At 45.0% G+C, this 13063-nt stretch overlaps 1 long non-coding RNA gene across 1 annotated transcript in view; it reads left to right on the top strand.

Moving 5' to 3' along the window:
- Positions 1-445: 445 nt before the first annotated feature.
- LOC141939191 (uncharacterized) overlaps positions 446-13063 on the top strand; it is a 66981-nt gene continuing 54363 nt past the window's right edge. The window contains exon 1 of the long non-coding RNA XR_012627500.1: positions 446-584. This is a non-coding gene — a long non-coding RNA (uncharacterized LOC141939191). The remainder of the gene's footprint in view (positions 585-13063) is intronic.

Genomic DNA, 13063 nt, shown 5'->3' with positions numbered 1-13063 from the left:
AACCTCATGAGACAGATCCTTGGTGGGTGTAAATCAGCACCGTTCCCTTGGTCCCATTTAGAGCTATGCTGGCTTCCAGCCCGTGCTTCCAGACATCCTCCTAGGCGGTAAGAAGCACTGGAACAAATTCAGGTGTAATTGCTTCTCACAGAAAAAACTGTGAGGAAAGGCAGCTCGCTTAGTGAGGATAAATCTAGGTCTCTTTGTTTTCTTTTCCTTGAAGGAAAGCAGAGTTATGATGCAAAGGCAGAAAGATAGGAATGCCATAAAACAAGCAAACAAGGGTGGAAAGGTTTGCCATCTCATGGCCTTTTTTTCCTGCATCCTCCTGCCACGTAGCAGCCAGCAAATGGACTTGAAGAAAACCTGAGGTAATGGCTGCATGAACAGCCCTTTAAAGAGCCTGGTCTAGTTCTCGTCATAATGTTGTTTTTTTTCACCAGTGCCACTCCATTGATTTTCACTGCAGTGACACAGCTGTAAAACAAGCTTAATGTAGTGGAGAATCAGACCTTATGTATCTAAATTTGTTTTTCAGAACTGTGCTTTTCTTACAGGGAAAAAGAAGTACCTCGAGTTTAAAGGTAAGCTCCAAATCTTCACCACACCATGAAGATTTGCAGATATAAATGCCGTTTAGATGACTTTATAAAACACTGAAGTACTCCACAGCAGCAGAATTTAACCTTGGGATGTTCACTTGTTGTAATGTGATTAATGAGCTTTTCCCCATGCATAGCAGATATCTAAGCAATTTTTTGTGTATGGAAGTGGAGCAATTGTCCGGCTTTACGCAAATGAGGAGCTACTTCAGTGTTTGCCCTGTGAAGAGACTTCAGTTTCAATGGGCTTCAAGATTGCACTTTTGTGTTAAGTGGAACTGTGATCTTTTTCCAATGAGTGTTGCTATGCAGGGCCAATTTGTGACGTCCATTATTCTAAAATAAGTAACTTCTGCACAGCAGAAATATGCTCCACTTGCACTGCTAATCTGTCTCTCACACAAAGACATGTTTGTAAGAAAAGTTATTTATTGCAAGTAATAAATGCAGGTTCTCAAAAGCATTTATAACTTACTTTCCAGAGTCAGAGTACTCCAGTTTGAAATAATTTCCTTTCAATTTTCTATATTTTCAATCTCTTTCCTGGCTGTTTTAGACCATATATTGCATACTTAATTATTCTCCAAAGGAGAATTTCAGCCACTGGAAATGGAATATACTTAGCAAAATTCTTCGTGCAAGACTCTGTTCTTCAGGTATCAACTATTGCCTGTTATAAGAGAGGAAAGCTGGCTCTGTTAAATAAGCATGTTATGTTGAAGTCTCCTGCCTCACCTGTGCAAATGATTATAGATTTCATCTGTGTAGTTTATGAGCTCTTCTCAGTCAGTGGTATAACAGTCCTTCAAATGTCCTCTGGTGGAAAATGGAAACTGTAGTTAATGCTTACCCAGTTTGTCTGAAATCACAGAGGAAAGCTGGGATGCAGTGGGATTTGAAACCAGCTCATCTGTGTTTTTATATTGTATCTTTCCCTCTAGATAAGCTGCATCACTGTAAGAGCAGAGCGGTTTAAATTCTTCCCAAAAGGACCCAGAAACCTTAATTTCATTTGGAATCATGAGTTACTAGCTCTTGAGGACTCTACTTACTTGAGGAGTTTGTATGTTTTTTTGAGACTGTTCTCAAGAAGGTAAAATGCAAATATATCAATATTTGGAAGGGTTCATAGGGTTAGCTTGGCATTTCTTTGTGGCTTTGGCCATTGGGTACCATGGGACTTGGAAGTGCAACTGAATAACTCCATAGCAGCAAAAAAAGGAGTGGTTTGCACTCCTGTTTTACTCCTGTGTGAGGCTGGCTAAGAGATCCCGACCCTTTTCCCTCCCATAGCAACAGCTGGCTGTGGATGTGCAGCTGCACAGCTCTTGCAGTGGGACAAGGGCTGACTCCATCCTTGTTGTGCAAAGAGTTTGCATACAGGATGAAGTACAGCTGCATCCCTCTCTTATTTAATAATCATGAGCAAATTTATAGCCATCCAAGTAGGTATGTGAATAATTAGCAAAGTGGAAAAGAATGTTTGTAGTAAATAATTAATCTGCTTAAAATCCCTACCTCTCTGGTGTGTTAGACTTACTGATGCCCTTATAGAGTGGGAGGAACTGCAGGCGTTCCTGTCATCTCTTTGCCTTTGGAGGAAGGGAGAAGTTATGGTTCAAAGCGGGGGATAAAACAACTGTTCCAAGGTCACACAAAATCTCTCTGGCAGTACTGGAATTATCCACATTTCCCTCTCATTTTCAAAAGCCTTCCAGGATTTCATCCTTTCTGGCAGACTGTGTTATTCAAAAGAGGTTTCTCCTGTTGTCTGAAAAATCACCTGCTTGACAGCTCCGTCCTCTGAGGAAACATCTCTTCATAACAAGTTTGCCTTGGTTTGGCTTGATTTTCATTTTTTCTTATAGCCCACAGCAAAACTTGCACTCCAGTGTAACTAGTTTTCATGAACTTCCCTGTAAAATGCAGGGCAAGCTGTGTTGACTGCTCCCTCTGGGAGTGGAAAATAAAAGACTGCCAGTCTCTTAGCAAGGTGTAAAGCCTGTGTGGGACCCTGGTTCAGCAACTGAGTTCACTGAGTGTAAGGAACTTGCACATGCATCAGGCACTGGGCTGTACACAGGGAGCTATATGTAGCTGATTGTAGAGGATGAGTTTGCGTGTGCAGCCATTTCCGAGGCATTGGTACATTGCTGTTTCAGCCCATTTTAACTGTGTGACATGTTGATGGCTGGCATGTGTTATCACCAAGTACAGTTATACTTACATTGCATATGGAAGCTTCTAAGTTCCTCCAAAAGACAGAACCTTCTGGGGATCTTTCTCTCCTCAGTAGTCAGGCTGCTCTAATCACTGTTTAAAGGAAGACTGCAAAAAGATGTGAGTTAATCTGTAAAGTCATGGCTTGCTTCTCTTTCACTTCCCTCCTCAGGAGATATCTCCAATATGAAGCTGATATTTATATATATGTAACGCCTGTGCCATGGCAGAGGCTCTCCTAAGTGAGTCAGGAATTTGTTGTGTACCCAGTTAGCACATTGCAGCCATGCCTGCTCTGTCCTGACAGCCTTAATTTCCATCTATGCCACTGGGAAGAGAGAAGAAAGCTCTTCCCTTGGTGCTGTCACAGCTAATATGCTGGCAAGGCTGGCTGCATCCATGAGGACAGGGGATGCCGCCCTTCCCCAGGGCATCTCCTGGTGTGTCGATCAGCACCCGTGCTGACGTGAACACCTGGGAATGACACAAAAGACAAACCTCACTGGGGTAACTGAAAAAAAACACTTTAGACATCATACTGTGGTCACTGATTGTCCCAGGATTGCTTTGAACCCAACGAGAAGAGGCTCCTCACTCCCCCGTGAATATCTGCAGAGCTTCTGAATTCTCTCATGCTTATGAAGTTTGTGGATAACTTAGCAAAACTTTTTTGGGCTTGTTCTGGAGGCTGGTAATCCAGCTATGCTTCCAGAAAGCTTGACCTCTTGCTTTGGGGTTGAGCTAGCAAGTATAAATGAGGGTTCAAGTTAGTTTACTGATCCATAAAAGAGGTGCTTTATTTTTTATAGCTATATATATGTGTGTGTGCGTGTGCATGCACACAGATATATAAAGAAGAAATATGGGCCGTTCCCATGGCCTCATCCCACTTTCCATGAAAAGAAGTGTTCCCCTGGAAGCTGTAGCCATTCAGGTCTCGCAATCTGCCACCTGTCAAAGCAATTTGAGATTTACTAGTGACAACTGAGTGCTAATGTCTGCCATCCTTGCCCTGCAAATAGCCAATGCATTCCAAGTCCCACCGCCCTTGGCTCTTACGTCAGCTCTCCTCCCCAAGATTAGTTCAAACTCAGCTAGTCACCCAGTGGCCATTTGGAGTGATTCACTCTTAGAAGTACATATCTTCGACACTCACTAAAACTTCAGAGGGAAAATGAGTCATTTCACATTATAGAAAGTCGTATCTTGCCCTTGGTATTTCTATGTATACATGAGTGATAATCATTTATTTTTAGATAAGTTTCTCCAGTATAAATGCTGCTTCCTTTGATAAAGGTCATCTTGAGAGCCACATGCTAATATTCTGCTTATTGCACAAATGCTGTAGGAGATTATTTATTTATTCGTGCATTTGCAGTAGTGCAGTTGAATGACAGGGAGCTACAGCAGTAGCTGATTGTTGGGAGTCAGCCTGCAGACAGGGTCCCTGTTGCTAGGCTTTTCTGTCAAATATATGTTCAATAATGCAGTGAAATCATCCCCTTTCTGGCATTTGCTCACAGTTTGAGTCACTTAGGTCTGCCTCCTAGAGCATCCGGCGATGACTGTTTTCAGGACACAGAAAATCCTGGATTTTCAGGGGGAGCCGTTAGACAAGTTATTTGTCACGGTGTCCTGGAGGAGATCTTAGCACTGGCTAACCAAGACCAAGCAAACAGATAAAGCAAAGCCTCGGGCCTCATTAGGTCTTGTCACCATCCCAACGAACTGGACCATTCAGCACAGCAGTTGTGGGTGGATGTGGTTTTTGTCCAAGCGTATCATTGTGCCTGTGCCACCCACAGCAGATCTTGTTGGGACCTGTGGCAGTTTTGAGACATGCCAACCCTGATATTGCACCCAGGTGCTTCAGGTGCAGCACCCTGTGGGTAACAGCCTCACTTGTTCTATAGAAAACACAGGAACACTCCTGCTGTGGGGTCATCTGTCCTCACCTCGGTCCACCCCCTGCTGAGCCTGCATGAGGCGGGCAGCACGAGTCCCTTGGCAGCATGAGTCCCTTGGCAGTTCCCAAGGGGCTCCGGCCCTCAAGCAAGCACAAACCTCTTCTACCTTCTCGAGATCTCTGCGGAGAAATGCAGGGAATACCATCTCAACATGAGAGGCATTTCAGGGGCCTGCCTGAAGGGAAGTGGGACAACTTTCTACTGCACTTAAATGTCTTTTAAAAAAGTCTCTCGAGTTTTATATACTTATGTTTGCAAATGTATGTTTATATTATAGATAACATGCAAATTGATATTTAAAAATCCAAATTCATAGTTATGTGTCCCAGAGGAGACATTTTTAAATTGTTGAGATTTTCTTCACTCACCCCCTGAACTGAAGATGATTTGGATACAATTCCTTGCTGAAGCAGCTTTCAGCCCAGTCATTAATGAATCCAGAACAGCAGAAACCGTTACATCAGGGGCTGTGTGTGGCTCAATAACTAGATGCTGAATGACTGGGGTGTTCAGTGTCCCCCGTGCCCAGCCACCCCTCAGAAGCCTCCCTGGAAGCAGGGGTCAGTCCCGCCAGTTGCAGTGGCAGGACCCTGTTTCACAGCCCATAGTGGGGGACATGTTCTCACATTTTCAAAGCCTGGCCCCCTGGATTTGGACTGTATCCCTTGCTGTATCCCATGGTGTCCTTCAGCATGGAGGGAGGAGCAGGAGGGGAAATTGAGAAGCCATTCTCATCCCCTCCCAGGACAGTGTGTTCGGTTGAGTTGTCTGCTGTGCCAAGCTTGGCCTGTGTCTTTCTCATTTGAGCCTCCTGCCCTGTAGCATACATTTTTGGGGGAAATCCCAAGTGCTTGTTTTTCCCTCTGAGCTCCTCTCCTGACTCTCCTCTGGTCTCCAAGGCCAGAGTTTGTCCCCAGTCTGGAGCTGCTCTCCGGGTTCTGTTCCCCAGGACAGGTGTCCAAGAGGCAGTTCCCAATGCACCCAATAAAACCTGGTCCAAAGTGTGACTCTCCCTCCTTCTCATCCTCCAACAATTAAATGTAATTTTGGATATAAACTGTCCAGATTAAAGAGATATATGAGATATTTTACTATCCTGCTGGCTCCTAAGTTAAATAAACAGTATAAATCATGGAGCCAGATTCAGCTCTGACTGAACTTTCACATCAAGCTTTAGTCTGATGTTGAAATAAGGTGACATACCAATTTCAAGAATACTGACTTATCCCCTATTGGTGTTTATGTAAAGAGAGTTCAGCTCATGGACTTTTCCCTGCATCGTGGAGATACTGCCAATATTACTCAAAGTGGTGTTTGCCTGCTCTGTCTTGCACTGTTCACCAAATGTTCAGAGGGAAAACGGGTCTCAGATAGCATCTGTGTAGGAACTGTTTGAGCACAGATGTGGTATCATTTTGGCTCAGGGTGACAGAACATAATTATCAGAAAACATTTCTAAGTAACAGGCTCATTGTCTCCTCTATTTAAAATCATTTCTGGCAAATGATCATTCAGGCAAAAGACCAGCCATCTTCTTATGGCAGAATAGATCTGTGTAATGAATATGCATGGTAAGGATATAGGACCTGAGTGAGAATCAAGTCTGCAAGACATCTGTCTACTTACAATGAAGCTTTCTTGCTACCTTACAGAGAAAAGAAGGAAAACCAAGAGAAAAGACAGACTATATACAATGGAAGATATATGCCCCAAATGTGACGTTTGGCAGTTTGACCATTTTTACTGCAACAGCAAAACATATTCTCAGCTGGCTTAGCAAAGGAAGTAAGGCAAATACTTTGCATGCCTCCATTAGGACATATTTATGTTTTATGTGGCTGGATGACATGAAACACTGGTTCTCATCTCTTTCTGTAGCTGTGAAAGCTGGCCATGTTGATGCTTCACTAGGCCTGCTGGAGTCAACACATCAGTGAGGACCTCTGTTGTTTGGCAACCACGGCCATAGAAATTACCAAAACAGACAAAGCAGTGTAGTGCTTCTTGGTATTTTCCCTGCCTGCAGTCCAGCTGCAGAGCACACTCTCCCATTCTGCTTCTCTGACATTTTTGACAGAGACAAAAGCTTTTTGAATCTTTTAAATGATTGCATTCGTAGTCTTCAGTGTTTTTAAATCCTTTGTGATCACCTTGCTTGACCTTTGTATGATGGAGGACTTTGAATTTTATCTGCCAGTTCCTAAAATCAAGCACAACAGCTCTTGGTTGAACAGTATCTCTTATGAAAGTTTTGCCAGTCTAGATGTAAAGGCATCGAGTAACGGGGATTGCACGGTGTGCCTTAATAATGAATCCCTTGACTAATTGCTGTCAGTATGAGACATCTGCTAGCATAATGTTTTCCTGAATTTGGTTTCCAGCTGCTCATTTTACCACTTCCTTGCCTGCTTTGTTAAGGAACCATCTCCACTTTATACTGCTTCCTTGGCAAGGCACCTGGACACTTCCCTTTGGTGAGCTGACTAGAGATCCTGACTGAGCTCTTAATCAATGACAACCTTTGACATGGACCTATTCTCATTGCAGCTTGACAGATCAGGGGATGCATCTGCAAATGGAATTACGCATAAGGCCCCATGGCCATGCATAGGCTTGTGCTCTTAGGGCTGGCCCCTGTGAGGTGCTTACCATGTCTGTGATGCTGAACACGCTCACGTCCCATCAAAATATTTGCTGGTGGAGGACATTCAGCATCTCTCAGGCAACCTGGGCACCTTGGATAATCAGCTTGTGTAAATGGAATTTACTGACACCCGGACTTTCCTGTCCCTGCCAAGCAAAGGGCTCTTGCATTGAAACAGCCACACTAGGGGTTGCCTCTTGGCCAGCCAGCAGCCTGTTTGAAGGTAATTAGTGAATCCTGGGAATATTACAGATGATTTATTGGGGCTGTTGTAATGGGGGAAATACAAGGAGGGAAAGAGCACAGTACGTACTTAGAAATAATTTGTGTTATTTATTTATTTATGGTTTGTTTGTTGGCTTGTTTTTTTGGTTTTGGTTTCCTTCTCAAAGCAACCCCCAACAGTCTTTTATTTGCAAAGAAACATGATGTACTTATCAACAGTAGGAACACAGAACTGTTTGTTGAACTGTGGCATTTTTAGCTTCTGCTCCCTTGAGCTGCTGATGAGACATTGAGAAATACTTGTTTAGTGGCCTTAGAGTTGTGTAAATCATTTTAGTCAACAAACTTGGCTGCTCTTTCAAGTTAATGTGCTCTTAAAATGTAACAACATTAGACCATTTGTTTTTGCAATGTTAATGTAAGTACTTTTGCTTATAAACAAGAAACATCTATAAAAAGGACTCTGTGAAGTGACAGTCAGTCCAGGGTGTGCAATAGTGCTCCTTCCACAGTGCCAGCCCTTTCCAGAGAATGAGTTAAATCACCGTCCTGCTGAAGTCTGTGGAAGTGTTTCTATTCACTTCAACGTAATCAAGATTTGGCACAGTATAAGAAAGCAAGCTCTGGGTGTCAACATACACTACCTCTCCCAGTTACACAGACATGCATTTTGGCCCTCTGACAGTGTACATTTTATAGTTAGACACCAGTTTATTAATGTAAATCCCAAAGCATTCCTTAAGTCCATAAACAAAAAATGAAGATGCAAACCCTAAAACTCTTCCATTAGGTCAGAATCTCCTTTTTCCCATCAATGACATTTGCCTATGCCATGGAAGTATTTCAGCAGCTTTCCTGCTATACAGATTATACCCTGCATTTTGCCACTTAAACTTCAGTCTTTTTTCCCTATTAAAGCCCTGCTGGATGTATTCAGTTGTACAAAGTCTTTAAAGTTAGTGGCAAGGATTCTTATTGACTTCAGTGGAGTTTGGATCAAGGCCATATAATTAAACCACAGAAAAGGCTGTTTTGCTGTAGTATCTTTTTCTGGTTTAACAGGGTTACCTGGATAGGATCATATAATCTCCATCCTATATGGCTAATAAAAATGGCACTAAAAGCTACTGAATCCAGCAAGTTGCTGAAAGGTTGTTGCTGTTATCGGTTGATTTATTTGTTGCCTCTCGAACCTATTTTTTCCTCCTTTTTTTTTTGTTGGCAAAACATCCTATAACTTTTCCTTTTACTTGGGTGACTGAGTTTTGCCAGCTGATGTCCTGACTACATGGACTCTATTCATATACCCCTGAAAGAAAGGTCTTTTGGTGATCTGGAAGAGGAGTGCATCTTGTTCCCTATCCATCTTCTACCTCCATTTTGCACACTGGACTTCTCCCATGACAACCGAGAAGATGCTGGTACAGGCACGCTTAGTGGTGTGACAGACTGTTTTGTTGTGCTCATGCACAGGGAGTCTCTCCAGCTCCAGAGGCTTTAACCGTGCTGGAGGGCAGAGCTGCTGCTTGACCAAGAAAGGGTCTGATCTCGACGGTGGTCTCAGTCCTTCCCTGAGGACATGGCATGAAAGCTCCTGACCCTGATGTAAAAAAGCATGCAGCCTCCTCTGTTGTAGCTGTTGTCTATCAATCACTGTCTCTGGCCATAGCCCACTCCTCTGAAGTGTGTTTCATCTGTGGTAATAACAACCAGCTTCTGATTTGGGACTCAAACTTTTCCAAGGAGCCCCAGCTCCTCTCTGGAAGACAGTCAGTATGATTTCCTCCTTCTGTGATGTGCATCCTATGTATTTCTGAGCTCCCAGACACCTGAGCAGAGGCAGCCTGAGGAGGAAGAAACCCTCAGGGTCCGCAGCCCTATTGACAGACTCACAAGTAGAGGGCTGCAGGGAGAGGAGGGGAGGGGGAAGGACCTGGAGGACTGAAGGACTGTGATGTCCTCTCCTTTCTTGGAGAGGTGGGAAAACCAAGGTTTTTGGTTAAGTACAAGTGACCTGCCCATAGAGTCATTGCAATGTACTAAATAGCGTGTGTAACACTGCAAATAACAATTCTTTTGATTACACCATGGTGTGAGGGGCAGCGGTTTTTACCCTACCTGAGCTGCATTGCTGGAGAGAAGGGAGGCGGCTGCCCACAGACCTGAGCAGTGTGTCTGGGAGCACCAGGGAGGGAACGGTCTCCTCTATTCCCCATTCCCACGCCTCACACAGGAGCTCTGCTTATGGCTGTCTCCTGAGTCAGCCTCAACAGCACAAGGCATAGAGGGGCTTTTGGAGAGGCTTTGATATTGCGTCACCAGCCTCCAACAGCAGCCAGGCCTCCTTCTTTTGGAGCTGCCTCTGAAGGAGGAGGAGGAGGAAGAGGAGGTCTCAGGGCTCTGGTGGCCTGAGCAGAGAAACAAAAGCAAAAACCAAAATGGGGAGATCTATTTCCCATGGAAAATGATCATAATGAAAGGTTGCCAAGCCTGTCCCTGCTGCATCCGCAGTGACTATAAAGATGAGGGTGAGGTAGCTACTTTCAAAGGGGGAGGGCAAAGGCCAGAAGTTTGGGAGGACACCTGAGGATGGCATTCAAATAAACAGCAGGTAGGGGAAAGGAGTGGATGCTATCTTCAATAGTGCAGACTCCATAGAAAGGAGAGAGAGAAAATTCAGAGGGGTAACAGGTAACAGGAGCGACTGAGGGTGGAAATGCCCAAACCACGAACTGCTGGGGCTGGATGTGAGGAAGAAGAAGTGAACAACCCTTGTGAAGGAAACAGCAAGAGGAGGATTAGCAACAAGCTGAGTGTGAAGGGGTGACTCAGTAGTGATGCCTCCATTACGAAAGCAGCTGAGGAGGAGTCTTGAAATGCTAGTGCAGGGAGGAAGAGGTCAGGCATAGGTAGAAGAAAGGAGGAGAAAATAAATGCGATAAAACCTTCTGATGAAAAAAAAGTCATCTCCCTACCCAAAACTGTAAGCAAATGAATTCAGAGCTATTCGTGGCACTGACATCAGTTCTTTGCTCCTGAAACAATAATGAGAATAAGGGGAGAAAGTGGGAGGAAAAAGAGAAAATTAAGGAAATTAAATTTTGGCAGTAAAATTTATCAGGACACTTAGGTACTTCTGGAAATGTTATTCAAATTTCCCAAGGCTGTGGCTCAACGAGATAGTAAAACAACTTTCAGGGCACTTAGCACTGACCCAAATCCGTTGCAACCATACAGCACAAAACAGTGATCTGTTATTTTGAATCCCCTTGCTGCTTCTTATTCACCAGACAATGTGGTTTTGGATGAGTTAACATTATTAAATCATCTTTCGTGCTAGATCAGGTGCTACACGTCCTCCTGAAACTGGCGTGAGGCCAGGATGACAGAGTAAAGCTGCACAGACATTGGCCATGTGATGTGACTAATTCCATGGGGAGGCAACTGTGTGGGAGTGACTGCTAAGGCTCAGCTTTGTCCTGCCAGGTGACCTGCTAGCATGGAGAGCTGATGCTGATGGCGACAGAGCCGCAGCCTTCGGGGCCAGAAGCCTGCTGGTAGGTGATGCCAGCAGCTCTCGAAGGCCAAATATGCAATGAGCTCTGTGTGGCAGGGGGAGCAATGGGGCTTTGGGAAGCCCCTCGGTGCCCAACTTCCATTGAAATAAATACGTTGGGGGATTGGGATCTTTTGAAAACCCTGCTGGATGCCTTTACAAATGTGCCTCTGGGTGCCTAATTCTCACCAGAAACCACTCGAATTGTGAAGTTTCTCCATCACTTTCACAGACTCGAGAGTCACCTTACCCTGTGGCCATGCTTCCCTGGGCTGGGCTGACCTGCTGGTCCTCACCTCCCAGGAATGCCTTTGGCTGGCAGCTTGGAAGATGTCATCAAGGAAAATTAGGACTTGCCTAATTCCCAAGGGCTCTGAATGGCCCTTCTCCTCCAAGGGTTTCCCTTGTTGCAGGGATGAGGAACTCAGGGAAGTTGCGGCGGCTGCACTGGCTGAACACCACCCCTCTCTGGGCCAGGGCCAGGGCTGTGGTGTACAGGAGAGGCCTCACTGACAGAGGCTGAAATCAGCTGTGACCCTTCATCCTGGGAGAAGCTCTGCAGAGCCTGATGGCAGCTTGCAGGGGTAAAGGAGTGCCTCTTTAATAGCAGGACATGGGCAGTTTCAAGGTTTCCTTTGGCAATCCATAGTTCCTGGAAACTGGCAGTATATATTTTGGGGTGCTCTGCAGAGCAATGATATCATCAAAGGCACCTTAGGGTAGAAACTTGGTTGCTGCGACAAGCTCCAAGGATAGTGCAGCGTAGACAGAAAGCGTGTCCTTTTGAAGAATTTACTATCATGAAGCTGAAAGATTTTTACACTTCAACAAGCTGAGGACCTTGAAAGAAGACTTTCAAGGCAGAAAGAGAAAGCCCCCGAGGTGAGCTCAGGTCCATGAGAGACATTACTAGTGCTATGTCAACATGACAGGGATGCAAGGTCAGGTGAGGTTAGCTCTAATGGCACACAGTTAACAGGATGCCTGGGGAGCCGACGTGAACAGGGCGCTCCAAGTTGCTAATACCTTCATCTGGGTCAGCAACTAATAGTCAGACACTGATTCACAGATCTTCCCTTCCCTGAGAGGTCCTGTAAATATATATATTTTTTTAAACTGTGAGGAAATGAATGGCCATGCTGAGGATTAAGTGCTCCTCACGTCTGACCTCAGGCATACTGGCTTTACCCCAGCCCAAGCTGCCTGCTGCCGAGGCGCTCCTCTCTGTCTTTCTCCACATTCTACCCTTGCCCTTTCCCCTGCTCCCTTCTCCTCCCTCCTCTCCCCATGTGGGGGCCATCCAAAATTGAGTTCCTGCTCTGGCATGGAGTGGGGAACAAGTGTCGAAATCCTTTTTTTTTTTTTTTTTTTTTTTTCTGCGAAATACAATTCTTGCTCACTGGCCGTCTTATTCTCAGTATATCCCCTGCTGGACACCTCGCCCCTTTCCCTGATCCCAGCTCCGCACAGCTGCACAAAGATGTTGGTGACGTTGCAAGAACAGCCTCCCCCAGGGTCTTGGTCTGGCCCTGGAGGCACCTCACTGGTGCCAGCTTCTGTGCTCAGGAGATCCCTGCTTGCCACAGCTTGAACTGGTTGGCATGGAGGCCAGCTAGAGCCCACTTGCACCCACTGCTGGGGGGGCTGTATCCAGCTCATGCTCTGGGCTACATATGTGCACACCCTAAATCTTCACAGGGCTTCTGGTAAAACCCTTCAATTGAAGAAATGCTGTTATTCACTTTTTTTGGGGGCTATTCCAGTTCAGAATTTAAATACTGCAACAGAGATATCAACAAATTTCAGCAGGATCCTTTAATCTAGGTCTCTTGGCTTCCTTCTCATGCCC

Source organism: Strix uralensis, chromosome 2, assembly GCF_047716275.1.
Source record: "Strix uralensis isolate ZFMK-TIS-50842 chromosome 2, bStrUra1, whole genome shotgun sequence".
Lineage (NCBI taxonomy): Eukaryota > Metazoa > Chordata > Aves > Strigiformes > Strigidae > Strix > Strix uralensis.
Note: the sequence above shows the minus strand (reverse complement) of the source record. Positions and strands in the feature narration are given on the sequence as shown.